Genomic DNA, 19,773 nt, shown 5'->3' with positions numbered 1-19,773 from the left:
TTTGCTCGGGGACTAAGGGTGTTCAGTGGTTACATTAAGATGCAAAGAAAAATTAAACATTTATGCATCCCTTATCTCCTCATTTCAAGACAGATAGGTCCCATCAGTGTCTACACAAGATATTTTCATTGACATTGTTTATCTGTTCCACTTGACTCCAAATTACACTTGAGAAACAAGAACGAACACACCATGGTGTTTTTCTAGAGAAGTGGTGACTACAGGGGACCAAGTACTAAAGAGAAAATATCTAGCCTGAGATTCCACTGCAGCATAAACTCGGTGAGATATGACACAAAGAATCAGGCCCAAACATGCAGGAGCACAATGAAGTCTTGGAAAAAGCCACCTGGGCCGCTTGAGTCCCTGCTTAATATGCAGCCCTGTGCAAGTTGGGTTTCATTTCCTGTGCCAGCTTTGCTCTCAAATCTAAATCACTGTGTTAAGAAGGCGTCTGAGGGCTAATCAGAAGTTAGTCATAGCATGGAATGTAGTACATCATAACTGTCTGCTTCTTTTTTTAAAACTGCCCTTCGTGCCTTTAAGAGCCAGCCCTATTCTTAGGACAGCTCTCCTAAACTGAGAGGGAGACTGCTGTGTGTCCCGTCAGCCTCCCCTGTTAGAATTGAGCACAAGGGAGGAGAAAAGACATAGGCCCATACAATTGCCGGTTTTCTGATACTCCTCCAACTCTCCCACTTCACTTAGATCACGCATCTCTTTCATACTGGCTGCCTGGTCTTGATTTGATATCAGGCTTCTCAAGGTAGGATGGCATAAACATTAACTTTGGAACCAAAGAGAGCTGCATTTGAGCTCCATCACTTACCATTTATATGAACTTGGAAAGTTACCTAACCTGATGGATCTTGTTTTTTCAACTCATAAAAAGGGAATAACATTGCCTGTCCCCACAGGATTGTTGTGTGAATTAAGTGAGATATTTTGTGCAAAGCAGTGGGTACAGTGCCTGGTGGCAGCAAGGGTTCAATAACTGGGCTACTCATGATGCCTGACTATACCAAACACTGCATTAATCCCAGAGCACACTTTGAATAAGCATTTATTAGCAGTTATCACACGGTCCTGAGAATGAGTGATCTCTTGGTTTTTATTTTATTCAGCATGAATTACGCTTTATTGAGCACATATTATGTGCTAGGCCCTGCTGCATGTGGTTTGTGTCTTAACTCATTGAATTCTCACACAGTCCAATCACTCTGTGGGCAGAGGGGTGCAGGCTGGTCAGGGAGGAACACACACCCAGGCAATCTGGCTCTGGCACCTGCCCTCTTAACCTCACTGTCTCTGCCCAGGAGCAGCTGCTACTTCTTCTGTAACCAGAAAAGCAAAATATTTTTTAAGTGATTTAAAACAGTAAATACACATTCACTGAACCACTGTCAGCTCTCATCTGTATTTGTAAGAATCTGATGACTGAGAGATTGACACTTCTTTTAATTCAGATGAAAGTTATCGAGAGCCGGGTGTTAGGTACAAGGCAAGATACTGTGGGAAATATAACAGAAGAAATGATGTCTTCCCTTCAGGGCCTTTAGATTTGGAAGATGATATATTATTGCCAGTAGCTGACATTCATTTAGTGTGTGCCGTGTACCCACTGTGCTAAAGGCTTTCTCTCATTCAATCCTCATGACAAATTGATATAATAGGTATGATTAATACCCACGAGGTGCAAATGAGGAAACCAAAGCCTTTAAATCTTAATAACTTGCTGGGGGTTCCAGGAAGAAAAGCCACAGGCTAAATGCCACGTGGCTGCCACAGGCAATGATTCTCATCCATCTTTCTCTTCCCCACTGTCTTAAAAAGCAGGCCACCTGGTAAGTGCTTGAAACATTCCTGGCAAAGTGCATACCCACTTTTCAATAAACTCCCATTGCTAAATATCCGTGCATTTACCAGACATTAAACTTTACATGCACATGATTACAGAGTTAGTAAGTTCTAAAGAACTTCACCTTTACAGTTTATGGGCCTCTACCAGAATCTCCTCTCCTACCTTCACTTCAGCATTTGGAGATGGGCCTGAAATGGAGAGGGCACTGCCATCTCCTGCTCTCGCCTCCTAATTTTCAATTTCAAGATTTCTCTTATACCTGATTTATGGCCCGACAGGGCTCATTCTAGCCCACAACCTTGAGCTTGTAAAATGTACAGGAGAAACTTTACTAATGACTGTGTTCGTCTTAATGCACTGTAGGGAATTTTTTAAGTGAAAAAGGCTCAAATAGTAGAGACATTTTAAACAGCCAATTATGAATAACAATTGTTTGATGGCCCAGCACCGCAGATCTTTCAGCTCATTCGGTTTTCATCTAATTAAATGTTTCATTTCCACGGGCAGCGTGCGGTACAAACTTGTGTCTGCTTTTGTCGGCAGGAGATAATCAATAAGAAAAATATGGATGCATTTCAGCATTTATTAGCAGCTCAATTGGAAGCTGTTTTATTTTAATAACATCCTTGCCTTCATTCTGTTCAGGATAAATCGACAGCTTTGATGAATAAAAGACGACAGAAAACTAGTTTATGTTATCCCATTAAAAGAAATCAGAGAATGAAAGGGAGCTGAGAAAGAAATTGAAAAACACTTTAAAGATGCATTTTCTGTTACCAAGAAAAGGGAGAAACAAACAAAAACGCCTTCCATTCACTCTAAAGGACAATCAAACCTATATGACTTCAGCTAGATATCCCTCCTAAGACCAAAACAATAAACTCCCTCATCCTGAATCTTTCTACCACTTTTATATGCAGATCATATTTAGTAATTCTTGGTTAACTTCCATTGGAGCTGTAATATTGATCAGAAAGGGGAGAACCAGGTACAAAATGTCGTTTGTTCACCAGAAATAAGCCCAAACCCCCAAAGCTCATATCCTTAAATAGTAGACAAGCTGGTAGGGTAGGAAGCCTTAGAACAAATACACAAGATCCACCATGGTGAGGCATTTACAAGAGCCTTCACACCTTGGTAAGTGGAATTTAAACTGATCTGTGGCCCAGAAGACCTCTCTTTGAAATCTCGCTTGGCATAACCAACCACCTACTGGACAATGCCATGTGAGTATCTCTCAGGCATCTCAAATGTAAAATCTAAAAATCTGAATGTTTTACCACACTGCGACACCACTTCACAATCATTAGGGTGAAGATTATAATTTAAGTTATTTAAGTTATAATTATTATTTTTAAAAATTAATAAATAACAAGTGTTGGAAAGGAAGTGGAGAAATTGGAATCCTTGTGCACTGTAACACATGCAAATGTGAAATGGTTCAGTCACCACGGAAAACAGTTTGGTGACTCCTCAGGCAACTGAAAAGAGAACTACCATACAACTCAGCAATTCCACTTCTGGGTATAAATCCAAAAGAAGTGAAAGCAGGGGCTTGAGCAGATACCTGTATAACCATGTTTGTATTAAATAACAAGCAATAAACAAGAGCTGAAAAATGGAAGCAACCCTAATGTCCATCAATAAACATATGAATAAATAAAACATGGCATATACACACAATGGAATATTATTCAGCTTTAAAAGGGAAGTTCTGACAGCATGGATGAACCTGGAAGATACTATGCTGAGTGAAGTAAGCCAGTAACCAAAGGACGAATACTATATGATCATATGAGGTACCAAAAGCAGTCAAATTCATAGACAGAAAGTAGAAGGATAATGGTTGCCAGGAGCTGAGGGAGAAGAGAGAATAGGTAGTTAGTGTTGAATGGGTATATTCAGATGGGGAAGATGAGAAAGTTCTGGAAATGTTTAGTGGTGATAGTGGCACACAATGTGAATGTACTTAGTGCCACAGAAGTGTACTATATATATATATATATAAAAGCTTCCCAGGTGGTGTTAGTAGCAAAGAACCCATGTGCCAATGCAGGGGAAATAGGAGATGAGGGTTCAATTCCTGGTTCGAGAGTACATATACATACATACATAGGTACATACATACATGGGCTTCCCTGGTGGCTCAGATGGGAAAGTGTCTGCCTGCAATGTGGGAGATCCGGGTTCGATCTCTGGGTCAGGAAGATCCCCTAGTGGAGGAAATGGCAACCCACTCCAGTATTCCTGCCTGGAAAATTCCATGGACTGAGAAGCCTGGTAGGCTACAGTCCATGGGGTCACAAAGAGTCGGACATGACTGAGCGACTTCACTTTCACATACGTACATACAAGGTGGTGCTAGTGGTAAAGAACATGCCTGCCAATGCGGGAGACATTAGAGACATGAGTTCGATCCCTGGGTCAGGAAGATCCCCTGGAGGAGGGCATGGCAACACACCCTAGTATTCTTGCCTGGAGAATCCCATGGACAGAGGAACCTGACGAGCTATAGTTCATAGGGGCGCACAGAGTGGGACACAACTGAAGTAACTGAGCATAACGTGTGTGTGTGTGTGTGTATCTTGCCATGATTTAAAAAAAAAAAAAACTGAGTATTGCAACTCCCAGACATAGCTGTCCTCTCTGATATTTCCCACCTGAACATATAGTGTGTCCATTCACCCAGCTTGCTCTAGCCAGAGAGCTGGGAACCAGTCCTGGTATCTTCCCACTCCTACCTGGTATCCCTGTATTAGCTCAGGACCCACCTGCTCCGGGCAATTCCCCACCAGCAGCTAGACCTAAACTGGGTCCTGCCACGCCTCAGCTTCAAGCTTCCCCTTGCACTCAGAATCCCATATGCACTCCTCTCTCTGAAGCCAGCTGACCTCACCAAAATCTTGTGCCACATTCTCCCTCACTCTGTACTTCCATGCTTCTCCTCACACTCTGTACTTCCAGTAGTTCCTCAAACTAACTAGGTTTCATCCTTTGCCCAGAACATTCTCCCCTCATCCTTTGCAAGCCAAACACTCCTCAGATTTCAGGCCTCAGCATAAACGGAACTTCCTCGAGGGCTCTTCACAGAGTCACAGTGCAAAAAGAGTGCCTCTGCTCTCCCCTCAAGTGCTCTTTTCTTAGCCCCCTGACACTTTCTGCATGTCTCTATTTGTATATCTCTCACTACCGGGGAGACAGTCAGATGCCAGAGGTTAGCAGCCAAGTCTGCCTTGATCCATAATCCCAGTACTTACTGCAATGCCTGGTGCATAGTAGATACGTATTTGTCGATGAGTGAATAAATAAAGGAATGCATGCTCTTTTAAATCACCCAAAAAACAGTAAGCATAAACCCTGCCTTTAACCCAAAAAGCCTCCACCCTTTACTTTCTTAGACACCCGGACAGCCTTTGTACGGTGCCCTGAAACACTGGGAGTCCCGCCTCCACTCTCTCACATACCTGCTCATAACCATTGGTGTTGGACGTTTGCTCCCAATGGCACTCTTGCAAAAGAGCCTCGCTTTTCTCCAGATGTTGATGAGAGAGATGCCTGTCATAGGTAATTGCTTGAGTTGTTTCCTGCAATGATATAAGTCCATTGACAAGCCTTAAAGCTGTTCCCGCACTTAGTTTTCAATGGCACGCTGCCTGCTGTATTAGTGAGCAAATTCCTTGAAACAACATGAGATCGACAATATTGATGGAATATAAAATCAGGTCAGTGGCTGCCAAGCACCCCAGAAAGGTCCTGATTCCTTACCTCAGCAGTAATGCTGAAGCCAGCGGCTCCCCGTCCGTTCTTCCTGCCTTTGGCAAGCCATCTTCCCCTAGGTAATGCTCCAACAAACAGTAACTTGGGTAATGACCAATGCTACAGTGATTATTATTGTTATCATGGACTCTATTTTATTCTCACTTAATTAGTAATTATTTTAAATTACATGGCTGAAGAGCTGCTACAATGGGTGTTTCCTGGCAGTCAGGGGCTAATTCTCCATCACTGCAAAAACATGGGCTATTTTCAGTTCAGCTGTTAAGACAGTGTAGTGATGAACGCCTCTCACCGCCATATGGTGTAGTCTAAACCTAGTGTCTCTTCACAACAATGCTTTCACTTCTATTACCATTAGAAAGAAATATGTAAAGACAGCTTTTTCTCTAAACCGAGTTCCCAGGCCAGCAGGGCCCCAAGTATCCTTTGGAGGAAACCAAACAACCCTACAGCACAGATCACTGCTCCTTTCTGTGCTCCCCTCAGGGACCCTCAAGTTCACAGTTGATATTTAACTGGCCATAAAACACACTCGTCTTCTACTGGACTCACGAATCTGATAACAAATCAGGAATGAAATCTCAAACCTGCGGGGCTTGCCAGCGGTCAAAGTATGTGAAGTCACTTGGTAACACCCTGCTTTTGCATTTTTGACATTAAGGAGTGGGTTTATTTCTACAGATAAATATGCTCTCCTCAAATCACTGAACCCAGGGAAATAATAAGATGAGCCCGGAAACATCTTTTCATGTCATAAAGAAAGTCATCAAACGATGAAAATTCAAAAGGACACAGGAAGCAACCTGCAATGGCTTCTACTAGCCAGATTTGGGACATTTTAGGCATGAAATACTGATAGCAACAGATTAGGATACAGTGAATAAAGTATGAATCTATACTAACAGAAATAAATGAGAAGAGGAACTTCTTTATCGTAAATAATAAATGCAAAAGGAATGATGATGGTTATTAGAAAATTACCACTTACTAACCTTCATAGTAACCTTTCAACAAAAAATATCAAAGATGTTAAACTCCAGTGAGTGAGAGATTGGTGAGGAAAGAGCTACTTACATAGTCTCAAAGTATCTCCTCCTAAGATACTTAATAATTACAAAGAGACTTTACAATAATTTTACAGTAGATTCACCTAGCAGTCAGCAGCACAATAAAGTGAATCAAAGTTAAAAACACCAATAACCAAATAGGCATCACTTGCCACCTTGTGGAGTATGATTCAAAAAAAAAAGCAACTGTGACTTTCCAGTCAAAACATATAATCTGAGTCCAAGTCCAAACTGAAGGAGACTCTACAAAATGACTGGCTTATAATCTTCAACCATGTTCATATCACAAAACTTAGAACTCCCATGTGACCTAGCAATTCCACTTCTGTATAAATACTCAAGATCAGTGAAAGCAGGGACTTGAACAGATATTTGTACACTCGCATTCATTGCAGCAATATTCACAATAACCAAAAGGTAAAGCAACCCAAGTGTCCACTGATAGGTGAATAAGCAAAACATGATATAGTCATACAATGGAATATTGTTCAGCCTGGAAAAGGAAATTCTGACACATGCTATAGTATGGATGAATCTTGAAGACATTATGCTAAATTAAATAAGTCAACCACAAAAGGACAAACAGTATGATTCTTATATGAGGTACTTAGAGTGGCCAGATTCAGAGAAAAAGTAGAATGGTGGTTGCTTGCCAGGGGCTGGGAGGGAGTAACGGGGAATGAATGTTTAGAGGATACAGAGTTTCAGAGGAAGAAGATAAAAAATTCTGGAGATGGATGGTGGTGATGCTCACCCAACAATGTAAGTGTACCTAATGCCACAAAAATGTATACTTACAATAGTTAAAATGGTTAAGCTTTGTGTTATATATATTTCACCACAAATATAAAAGAATTCAAGCTCTGGAGTCAAACCTGGGTTTGAGGAGGAGGAGGAGATGAGTTTAGTACATAGTTCTGACAGTAATGACAGTTTCATAGTTACGTATATGTATTTATCTCCAAACACCTCAAGTTTTATACATTAAATATCTACAGCTTTTATATGTCAGTCATAGCTCAGTAAAGTGGGGGGTTTTGTTGTTGCTATTTGTTTTTAATTTGGCTGTGTCATGAATGGCTAGCGAGATCTTAGTTCCCCAACTAGGGATTGAACCTGGGCCCCAGCAGTGAAAGTGCTGAGTCCTAATCACTGGACTGCCAGAAAATCCCCATTCAAGTGGTTTGGGGGAAAAAAAAAACAAAAACCTGGGTTCAAATTCTGACTCTGCTACTTACTATGTAACCCTTAAGAAAATTATTTAATTTCTTTGAACCTCAGGCTTCTCATTTATAAAATGGGAGACAATATTCAAGTCCATGAGATAAAATTGTTATAAGGCAGAAAACAATATTAAACATTTAGCACAATGCCTGGCATGTAGCAAGCATTGGGTTAATATTAGCAAGAGGATAAACGCCACCAGACATGAGATAACATGCTGCATGCGTTTAGAGAACCAATGCCACTTTGTGAGGTTGAAATATGTCTGCTAAGCAACAGTGCTAGAATGAAAAGCAGGTCTTTTATGCCAAGATAAAGAGTTTACACTTTGTCCTGAAGCCTGTGAGGAGTCACTGGAGGCTTGTAAGCAGTGGAGGGAGATATTAGAGAAGAAGGGAGAGAGGGCAGAGACAAGTGTATATTTCACTTGGTCATGGGCTTTCTCCTCTCCATCAACACATAACACCACTGGCTTCAGGGAAAACAAACCATTAAGGGAAATGCCACATTTAACACTCTCACTTTGCAGTTAGCACCTTAACAGAACAGGGAACTTGGATATAAAGAAGTAACTAGCCTGCTAAAGACTGTTTTGCCTTTACCTCCCACTTGAATCACTGGGTGGAGGGTACACTGGCCTCTCATGCTTCTCTGACTTAGCCAGGGCTTCCCACTGCCTTCTCCATCTGTCCCTTAACCCATGCCAAGCTTCCTTTGGCCCCTGAACATCTGTCATGAGCAGGGCTGGGTCAGAAGCATCTTGCTTGGGTTACAACCTGCACATCAAGGATGGCCTGTGGCATATAACCTCATCTCGTTTCAACTTTCTAATGTGGTCACATTTTCACCACTGTCACTAAATGTCATCTAAACAGGCGCACTCTTACTGACTTTTCTATTTATAAGGCTTAAGCTTTTATGTGAAGCTCAAGGTAATGAAAGTAACCAAAAGCAAACATTTCTCCTGGGTAAGCTGCATTTTTCACTTGCTTCTGCTCAGTACCCTAAATGAGATTTTTTTTTTATTTTACTGTTTTTTCCCCCTGATTACCTAATAATAAACATTCCACCATGAAAATATCAAAAATATACAAAGTACAAAAGGAAAAATAAAAACCACCTATAATCTTTTCATACAGCTATAATACTCTTAAAAATACTGGTATACATCCTTCTAGGGTTTTTCCCCCTAGTTTTCTATTTATGCATATTATTATAGTTTAAAAAATTACTTACATTGTACACAATGAAAAATTTACATTTTAAGTAACACCTAGTAACTAGTCAACACTTCACATTGTATGTCATTAATAGCATACTGTGAACCTTACCCCTGTCACTCAGAACTGTGTTCTAACGACTCCACAGTATACCATCATTTGTGTATCAGAGCCCTGATCTCCACAGTCCAAGTCGTTGCCTGCACAAGCAGTAGGCCTGGGGTGGGGTGGGTCTCCTGGAATAGAAGACAACTTTTTTTTAGCCACACAATGGTGCAATTTTAGCTAGAAAATGCCCAAGCACACAAAGGGAACATAACCTAGCCAGTTTCCTGTCATTGGAATGTTTTAGGTCATTTCCAGTTATCTTTATTATGAATATCTTTGTGTATATATTATGAAAACATTAACATATGTTAATGAAAACAGTTTTTGAGGCTCTTTTTAATGCTGCTGGACTTCTACCAAGTGCTTCAGTGTTTTCTTCTCTACCATGTCCCAATTCTAGATGTTTCCATTCTAATATTGGGCAATTAGATACGTGACAAGCGCACACTTTCAACATGCAACTATTTGATTATTAGGGAGAATTATTTTTAAAGTATTACTTCTTCTCTTAAAAATCCCCTATTCATATTCCTTGACTGTTTTTCTATTGGAGTATTGGTCTCATTGATTTTAGGGGCTCTTTGTATTTCAAGAATGCTAACTCTTTATCTGCCATATTTATTTTTTAATTTTATTTATTGACTGCACTGAGTTTTTGTGGTGGTGTGTGAATTCTCAGCTGTGGCATGTGGGATCTAGTTCCCTGACTAGGGATTGAACCAAGGCCCCTTGCACTTGGGAGTGTACAGCCTTAGCCACCAGACCACCAGGGAAGTCCCTGTCATGTATTTTTTAAATATTTTCCCTAATTGCATGTTATCTTTCAGTTTTGCTCTGCTGTTTTAAAATTTGTACATCATTTTTAATTTGGAAGTAATAAAAATCTATCAATCTTTTCCTTATGTCTTCTGCCTTTACTTTGATATTTAAAAACCTTTCTCCACTCCAAGTCAGATTTTACCCACATTTGTTTTTTATTATATGCCTCATAACTGCAACATAGATTCTTCTAATTGGGTTTGGTTTATCGTGTTCAGAGTCTGTTGACCTGTGCTGAAGCAGGCGGCTGCTCTGGCTGGTGGAGCACTAGCCGGAATGGAGAAGTGATGACAAAATGAGGGGAACCACCTTCACCGATGGACTTGGACTCTCTGCGCCTGAATCCTGTTAAAACGTGGGAAACTACATTTGGACCCCAAGTGCTCCTTTTTTTAAAACTACAAAGTATGGTTCATATAAACAGAAGGCTGTGCAGTGTGATGAATAATCATAAAACAAATGTTCCTGTAACTGCCATCCACATCACTGAGACGGAGAGGGAGGAAGAGAGGAGGAGGGGGAGTGGGAGGGAGGGAAGGAGGGAGAGAAGACAGATTCCCACAATGGGTTCTCTCTCAAAAACACTCCTTTTACCTCTTGATAATCACTGTCCTGAGGCGGCAGTCTTCACTTTGTTTTACTTTATACTTTGCTCTCCTATGTATTCATCACCTATCTTTTCTGCATATTTCTAAGCTTTTAATGGTTTCATTTTTTCATCCTTATTCATAATCCATTTGGAATTAATCTTATCAGATAACATGAGGAATTAATTTCCCACAAACGATTTAATTATTTCAGCACCGTTTATAGTATAACACTTTCTTCTTGAACCAGTTTTTTAAAGTCAGATCTCTCGAGATATAATTTGTCCTCTTATGATAATGTCATGAATTTTGACAAACGCCACGTGTAGTCACAACAATCAACACACATAGATGGAGTAGTTCCATGATTCCCAAAAGTTTGCTTGTGCCCATTTGTAGTCAATCTCCCATTCCCCACCTGCCAGCCCCTGGCAACCCTGATCTGTTTTCTCTGTTCATGTGGTTTTTGCCTTTTCCTGAATGTCAATGAAACATACAACGTATAGCCTTTTTTGAGTTCAGCTTTTTCACTTACTGTAGTGCTTTTGAGATTCGTCCATGTCGTTGCTTGTATCAGCAGTTCCTCCATCTTATTGATGAAAAGTATCCCATTGTAGGGACACACCACAATTCATAGATTCTATCTTCCACCATTAAGTATGATGGTAGCCATAGGGTTTTTGTAGATGTCTATTATCAGACTGAGAAAGTTCTAGTTTGCTGAGTTTTTATCATAAATGGATGTTCAATGTTATCAAATGCTTTTCACGCAGTTATTAAGGAACACATTTTGGTCCATCTGAATGAGTAACAGACTGCCACTGCAGAGACGAGGCTGTAGTCTACTGTCCAGGGAAAAAGGCAGGGTCTTGAGCCCCCTGTCCACTGATCACTTTGAACCCTGTGGGCAACTTGAGTTTCCTGCCCTACTCCCAGCAGCATAGAGCTTTTGATCCCTAAGGGAGGAAAATTCAGGGAAGCCAATGGCATTTTGTGTCCCCAACATCCACCAACTGCCTCCCTCTGTCTGGACCTCAGACGTGGGTTCAAGAGGGCCAGTCTCCTGCCCTCCCCCAGTACTTCTGGTGAGCAGCTGGTGGAAGTCTGTGGAGGACAGTCTAGCTGAGATGGAACTCCTCTGCTACCTCAGCTACCCCAGATTTACAGCTCATCCACATGTGGATTTTAAACTACAATTTAGCTTATCTCATCTCCCCACGTGGACAGTGGCTAAGTTTCTGCTCCCCAAGCTCTGTGGGAGTGGAGACAGTTGTGAAGCCCATCTCTCTTCAGAGGGGCTTGTCTCTCTTCTGAATGTGGCTGTGCCTCCCAACCTCATCTTTCTTATGAGCTCAAGCAAAGTAATGATCTTGTAGTTTATGTCAATTTCTCATTATTAGGACAGAAGAGACGTGATTAGCAGCTTTCTATATTTTAAGCAGAGGCGTAAGAACATTTCAATTCCACCTTCATCCTAAACCAAATGTATACACTTAAGTCTGTTTGGGGGCCTATTTTTATTCTTACACAAGAACCATGCTGCTCTGATAATAAATCTTTCAGTGTAAGCCACCTCCCAATCTTCTAAAAATTTCTCAGCCTTTTATTAAGCTTCTCAGGTGACCTTAGGATTATACTGTCTAGATAAAAAAAGAATACTTTTGACATTTTTATTAAATTGAAATGGCTGAATTACTGAGTTATGCCATCCAAGAATGTAGCATGCCCTGCCATCTAAGTCTTCATGTGTCTCAGGAAAGCTTTATAGTTTTGTTTATATGGGTCCTGCATAGCTTTCATATGTCAAGTTTATTCCTAGATATTTTCTATTTTAGTCTCTATTTTAATGGCTTTTTAAAATTATATATTCTGATTGCTAACTTAAAGCATAAGCGTTGACTTACACTGATTTTGCAATCAACTGACTTACTGAACTCTCCTTACTTCTAATAATTTTTCAGTTGATTTTCTTGGTTTCCCAGGGAGGCAGTTACATGCAAGTAATAATTCATCTCTTCCTTTCCAAAGATTTTTCTCTTATTTCATTTTGTCTTATGGCTTTTGACTAAACTTTTTGGAAATATTAAATAACCATGAATAGTTGGCACACTTGACTTGTCCCCAACTTTGGTGGGAAACTCCAGTGTTATCATTAAGTATGATGATACTTGAGGCAGATACAACAAATTCACTTAGTCAATAGCTGCTCAAATTTCCTTTCAGCCAGTATTTGAAAAAGAAAAGAACAGTCCCTGGCATTCAGAAGCTGGCTAGGCACTTGACACAGTTATTCTCCTGTTGAACAGAAACCATCTCTCAGAATACCAACTCAGACAAGGTCATTCTGGGAACACGATTAAATGAAATAAAACAAGCACACAACATAGTTTCATCTAAGCATAGACAAAAACAAGGTTGCGGGTGCTATCCACAAAATACCAAACACCTTTTCTTTGCTAAAATAAGTGACTGTTAATTCTTATCAATTATTTACACCTATTTCCTCACCCAAGTTTGCCCTCCCTATATGTAAAATTTATTGAGATAATCAATCATAGAATTCCCCCCACCCACATTGTCTGATGACATCAAATTCAGAGCAAACCCTAGCAAGTCAACCAACCAAAGCCCAAATCCTATAAAATCACTCCACCAAAGCCCAAATCCTAACATCCTCTTGCTGAGGATTCCCCATGGTCACCATGGTGTGTTCTCCCTTGCTGCAAAAAGTAATAAACCCAACTTGTTCAACTCTGTGTTCATGGTGGTCTCTGGCTGCAGAACACTGACGTGTTTTAAGAGGCCAGAAAATTAGAAAGTACTTTTCTAGACTACTTTATAGCTAAGGTTCAGTCTTATGACACTTCTGCCAGTCACTGATACCCACTCCTGATTCAGAAAATGAAGAAAGTACCTGCAGACCAGGGGAAAACATATTATATAGTCTGGGGCCCACTTAGAAATTCTTTGAGCTAGCTAAGATCCTTAATAATTCCCTTCTGCTTAGTCTAACAAGATGTTGAAATGGGACACCTGCTGCCCTAGTGTGGTGTCTTACACTGAGGCACTACTGTGATAGGTATCGAGTTGCCAAAATGATTGTGAGAGCATCACTTCTAACTCCCAATTATTACTCAAGTTCATTTTTGATCAATTCTAATCCAGAACCATACAGAGAAACAGTATATATAGTGTATATATATATATACACTATACATACATATATATGTATAGAATATATATATACACATATATATATATTCTTGTATATATACTAGTGTGTGTATATATATACTATATACACATATACATATATATACATATATATACTATGACCAACCTAGATAGCACATTGAAAAGCAGAGACATTACTTTGCCAACAAAGGTCTGTCTAGTCAAGGCTATGGTTTTTCCAGTGGTCACGTATGGATGTGAGAGTTGGACTGTGAAGAAAGCTGAGCACCGAAGAATTGATGCTTTTGAACTGTGGTGTTGGAGAAGACTCTTGAGAGTCCCTTGGACTGCAAGGAGATCCAACCAGTCCATTCTGAAGGAGATCAGCCCTGGGTGTTCTTTGGAAGGAATGATGCTAAAGCTGAAACTCCCAATACTTTGGCCACCTCATGCAAAGAGTTGACTCATTGGAAAAGACTCTGATGCTGGGAGGGATTGGGGGCAGGAGGAGAAGGGGACGACAGAGGATGAGATGGCTGGATGGCATCACTGACTCGATAGACGTGAGTCTGAGTGAACTCCGGGAGTTGGTGATGGACAGGGAGGCCTGGTGTGCTGCGATTCATGGAGTTGCAGAGAGTCGGACACAACTGAGCGACTGAACTGAACTGAACTGAAATGATATATATACTATATATATATACTATATATATACTATATATGTATATATACATATACGCATATAGTATATATACATATCTATAGTATAGTATATACCATATACATATATAGTATATGCATATATGTGCATATAGTATGTACATATAATATATGCACATATATGCATATATATGTATATAGTATATATACATATAGTATATATACATATTTGCACATATATAATATACATATATATGCATATACATAGTATACATATATATGCATATATATAGTATATATATATACACACACATACATACACATATATCCCTATACACACATATACTTTTTCATATTCTTTTCCCTGTGATTACAGGATATTAAATAGTTTCCTGTGCTATACAGTAGGACTTTGTTGTTCACCTATTTTATATATAGTATTTTCTATCTGCTATCCCAAACTCCTAATTTATCCCTCCCCCAAGCCCTTTTCCCTTTGGTAACCGTAAGTTTTGTTTTCTATGTCTGTGCGTCTGTTTTGTAAATCATTTGTGTTGCATTTTAGATTGCACATATAAGTGATATCATAGTATCTGTCTCTTTCTGGCTCACTTGATAATGTGAAAGACAGTATGATAATCTCTAGGTTTATCCATATTGCTGCAAATGGCGTTATTTTTTATGACTGAGTAGTATTCCAGTGTATGTGTACCACATCTTCTTTTTCCATTCATTTATCAATGGACATTTAGGTTGCTTTCCTGTCTTGTCTATTTGTATCATTTGTATTTCTTCATTAAACTTATAAGATCTGTCCATAACCATTTTTCCCTCAAAGAATTAAGGACTGTTTTATTATCAAGGAGATTATGCTTAAACCTTCTTAAAAAGAACAAATTTCTGATTTTAGGGCAGTATGATTTTAAAAAGTGGTGTATATGATTCTTACTTGAGAGAATGTGGGGACTTCTTTGTAAATCAAAATTAAAACTGCAGAATCAATTTAGAGTCTACAACTATAGAATTTAAAATTTGTAGAATCAATTTTACCAATCGTTAGAGACATTTGAAAAGACTGGTATTCTCCTTAGAGTACAAAGTTTGAAATATTTATTAGAGCTACTACTATGTAGCCAACTACCTCAAATTTCAGTGGCTTAATAAGAACTTACTGATTTCTTCATGAGCCTATTAAGTCAGTTTGTGCTGGTTTACCTATTCTCACCTGTCATCAGCGTTTGCTGCATCAGCAGCTATGAGGATGCTGGCTGTAAGCTGGGGCCCACATCTCTCTTCCACATGGTCTCTCATCCTTGAGCACGTCAGCCTGGGCTTGTTTACATAGAGAAGCAGAGATCCAAGAAACAATAAGGAAGCAAACAGAGACAAGGCTGAAAACCTGCAAGCTGTCACTTCTGCCACATGCTATTAGAAAGTCAGCCCAAAGTCAAGAGGTCAGAAGAGACTCCACTTTGCAATAAGAAGAACTGCAAAGTCACACTGTAAAGAGCATGAATATAGGAAAAGAGTCAAGAACTATGGCCAGATAGATAAAATGAACTTAAATCATTTAAATCAGATTTTCTTATGCTGGGGTCCACTATGGAAACTTGAAACTTTAAGATGAGCTTCAGGGTTTAGAAATGGCTTCAAATTGACTGCAGAATGTGTTCCGCCCAATGTGCATTAAACAACCCTTTTAGGTTCATTTATGCTTTTTCCTTAAATTCCACTTCATTTGATATTAATATTGCCATCCCTTACTTTCCACAGTAAAATTTTTATGAGTCTCCTTGGGCCGTTAAGTGAAAATAATTATTCATTCAGTCCCTACTGGATAAACATAAAAAAAAACATTTTACTTGAGTGCACAAGTATGATTCACTTACCAATATTTTCTCTTCAATCCACTGAATTTGTGGTTCTATAACAGATACATCCTAAGCTGTATACTAATGTAACTCACTATAGCCAGTTTGCTTAAGACTAAAGGCTAAAACCTATCTCATACAGAGATTGGACCCTAGATAGTTACATCAGACAATGGCTGAGATGAGAGGCCTATTCCTAGAAGTGTTAATAATGTCATCTATGTAATTTTGTCCTGCTTTAGAATCTTTCTGGAAGCTCACCCACTCCAAAACCTTTCCTGTTTTAAATCCACACATGTGAGTGAGCTCTTCTTAATCAACTAAAATTGTTATTACCACCTCTGCATTAAAATGAAATCCATGGAAAAAATCCAATCATTTTCATCACTTGTGGAGAAACACATCCATTTTATTTTGCAATGTTCGCAGTATACTCACTTCACGTGTCCTTGCCCTCAGGGTTAGCTGGAGCCTCATTCACAGTTTGATAACTCAGAGTCAGCTCCAGAGACAGTATACTCCGCTCTGCATCACACATCCTGTATACTTCTCAACTTCTGGAAGGATGAAGTGGTCCTAACATTCATACAGTTGAAAACAGAACCCAAATTGGCATGACAACATAACCTTTTATTGATCTGTATGACATTTTTCATTTTTACCTTTTCCCCCTCACTATATCTCTTTAAAATTAATTTTCCCAAAACCCAAAGGCAGTTTTCCAAGGTGCCCTGATGTCTACTCCCAAAACTCCATTTCTCTACTCTTACAACATTCAACACAGTGAACACTTGTAATTACTGAATTACTCCTCCTTTCCCAGTAGAGTGTGAGCTCCACGAGCAGGGGTTGATTCCTTTTTCACTACCTGTATCCTCAGCACCAGACATATAATGGTTGCCCAATAAATTGAGCTGAAGAAAACAAAAGCTTACCTTAAAAAAAAAAGCTATCATATGACAGCCAGGGTAATGGCTACCTTTGGGGAAGAGAGGTGGGCAGTGACAGGGCAGCGGCATGAAGGAGAGCCAGGGTTGTTACCATGTTCTATTTCTTCACCTGCTTACCTGGGTACGCTCATCACTTGATCATTTATTCAGCTAAACTTGTGATCAGTGCAATTCCTGAATGTGCTGTTGTTGTTGCTGTTTAGTCACTCAGTCATGTGTGACTCTGTGACCCTAAGGACTGTAGCTCGTCAGGCTCCTCTGTCCACAAGATTTCCCAGGCAAGAATACTGGAGTGGGTTGTCATTTCCTTCTCCAGAGGATCTTCACGACCCAGGGATCAAACCTACATCTCCTGCTTGGGAGACGGATTCTTTACCAGAGTCACCCACAAAGCCCTCCTGAATGCGCTATACACTAACCAAAGAAAAGTGTAAATCTATCATAATTCTCTGGGGAAAAAATGGAAATTACAAGCATTCAGATATTGTTAAAGAGAAGAAATCAGTTTCTGAACCATGTAAAGTTAATTTCAGCATGGAAACTAACCAGATGTACTTAGCAACAGTCATAATGGGAAAGTTTCATTGAGATAATGTATACACCATGTTTAAAACAGTACCCAGTCCTGAAGGTTAGCAATTAGTACACTTTAACATACCAGAAGCAGTTCCAAATGAAGGCTGAATCTTAGATTACAAGCAAACATTCTTCATTAAACTCTAAGATGTTTTGTTCTTACCTATTTCAAAACACTTTTAACAGCCTGATGAAGCAGCATCCTCATTTATGCAATTTATAGTTATGGAGTCCACAACACCATCTGGTGTCTTTCAGTCACACCCAAGGAAGTAAAAACTCTTGAGACTAAAACTCATAGAGCATCTGCCCCGAGACAGAACCTGGAGACCCTCTGGTCCAGGGATTCTTAGCGACACATCACTGGGGCATTCATTACCAGTGTAAACCCCTGGTCCTCCACACCAAACCCTGACTCACTAAGTCGGACAGTGAGGCCCAGGGATTTGGATCTTTTAACAAGCCCTTCAAGTGATTCTGAAGGTGTTCTCCAGACAACTCTGAGCCTCTTATCTTCTAGGTAAATTAAATGGAGGCCAAGCACGGAGGAAACCTGCCCAGAGTCTTCCTTCTGGTTAGTGATTATGCCAAGACTAGAACAAAGGTTGCCTTCCACCAGTCCAGTGTTATTTCCATGCTTCCATGCTATAATATCTTAGGACCCAGAATGAATCTGCCCTACACCTCAGTGGCTTATTCACTGAGCCCTATGCCTTTTTTACCCATACATTAGGTTAACTGCAGAGGCCTAGAAATATTTCTGTATATTCATTAGGTATGCATAAATAGATACTTAAACCTAGAGTTTAAATCATAGTCCAATATTTACAAACTGTGTAACCCAGAGATAGTTATTTGTAAAATATAGCACAGAGCATGTCAAATAATGAGGTCCCAATAAATAGTAGCTATTATTGATGCCATCTTAAAACATGGCACTGAAGCTACATTCTTCATTTGACTCAAAGTGCAGTCCCCGAAAACAGAATCATCTGGAAGTGCTTATTTAAAACAGATTTTTAGTGAATCAGAATATTTGGGGGAGAAGGGTGGAGAGGGACCCAGAAGTCTGCATTAATAAGCACCCCAGGTTCTTTCTCTGCATATAAACATTAGAGAAACACTGGACTAGGGCCGTGGACAGAGTGCATCTTGTCTAACAACAAGAACCAGGCAGTGCTGAATACGCTTAACAATTTCTGCTAACAAGAGGGAAGTGAGTGCCATCTACTGCCTTGTTTTAGAATGCAAGGCTGAGATTGGTTCTTCTGATTGAATTCACTCTGAAAAATCAATCCTAAACACGACAGCCAAGCAACAGAAAGCATTGTTGGAAGGAGACATAAAAAGTTATTATTTAAGGAAAATAAACTTTATAAGTTAAATGATTTTTGGAGTTTTAGATTAATATATCTAATAAATTCCTGTAATTTCAAGTTTCAGCAAAACAGTAAAGGATAATATAAACCCTCACCCACTAGTCAATGCCAACAGTGAAAGGAAAAACTGAACCACAGAACACTCTAAAATACTGCGCTGAAACAACATGCAGGCATGCTCCCCTCCACCACCTCCCTCAGTCTCAAGAGGAAAATCAAGTGAAATAATAAGGACGAGCTTTCTTATCCTATAACTTTCTACTCAAGTCCAGTATCAAAACTACCACCTGCAGGGCACTAGCTACAAAGCTAACATTCCTTTCAAACAGTTTTCAAAAAGGCCTTCTGTCATAGTCTGTCACTATGTTTAAAGCTGATTTCCCCTTCCTAGTTGCAAATACATAAACTATAACCAGAGGCTCTCAAGAAATGGACAGAGATTTATAAATATTCATATAAAACCAGCAGTGGTACTTCACATTTCAATAATTCAATAACGA

The 19,773-nt window shown here is 39.6% G+C and overlaps 1 long non-coding RNA gene and 1 other non-coding gene across 2 annotated transcripts in view; both read right to left on the bottom strand.

Moving 5' to 3' along the window:
* Positions 1-13,889, bottom strand: part of LOC104969230 (uncharacterized) — a 46,123-nt gene extending 32,234 nt beyond the window's left edge. The window contains exon 1 of the long non-coding RNA XR_003035678.2: positions 5,326-13,889. This is a non-coding gene — a long non-coding RNA (uncharacterized lncRNA). The remainder of the gene's footprint in view (positions 1-5,325) is intronic.
* Positions 526-664, bottom strand: LOC112447618 (small Cajal body-specific RNA 11). Its single transcript, XR_003035811.1, has one exon. It is a non-coding gene; the product is annotated as a small Cajal body-specific RNA 11 (non-coding RNA).
* Positions 13,890-19,773: the final 5,884 nt, after the last annotated feature.

The sequence above is a fragment of the Bos taurus genome, chromosome 7 (assembly GCF_002263795.3).
Source record: "Bos taurus isolate L1 Dominette 01449 registration number 42190680 breed Hereford chromosome 7, ARS-UCD2.0, whole genome shotgun sequence".
In the NCBI taxonomy this organism is placed as follows: Eukaryota; Metazoa; Chordata; class Mammalia; order Artiodactyla; family Bovidae; genus Bos; species Bos taurus.
Note: the sequence above shows the minus strand (reverse complement) of the source record. Positions and strands in the feature narration are given on the sequence as shown.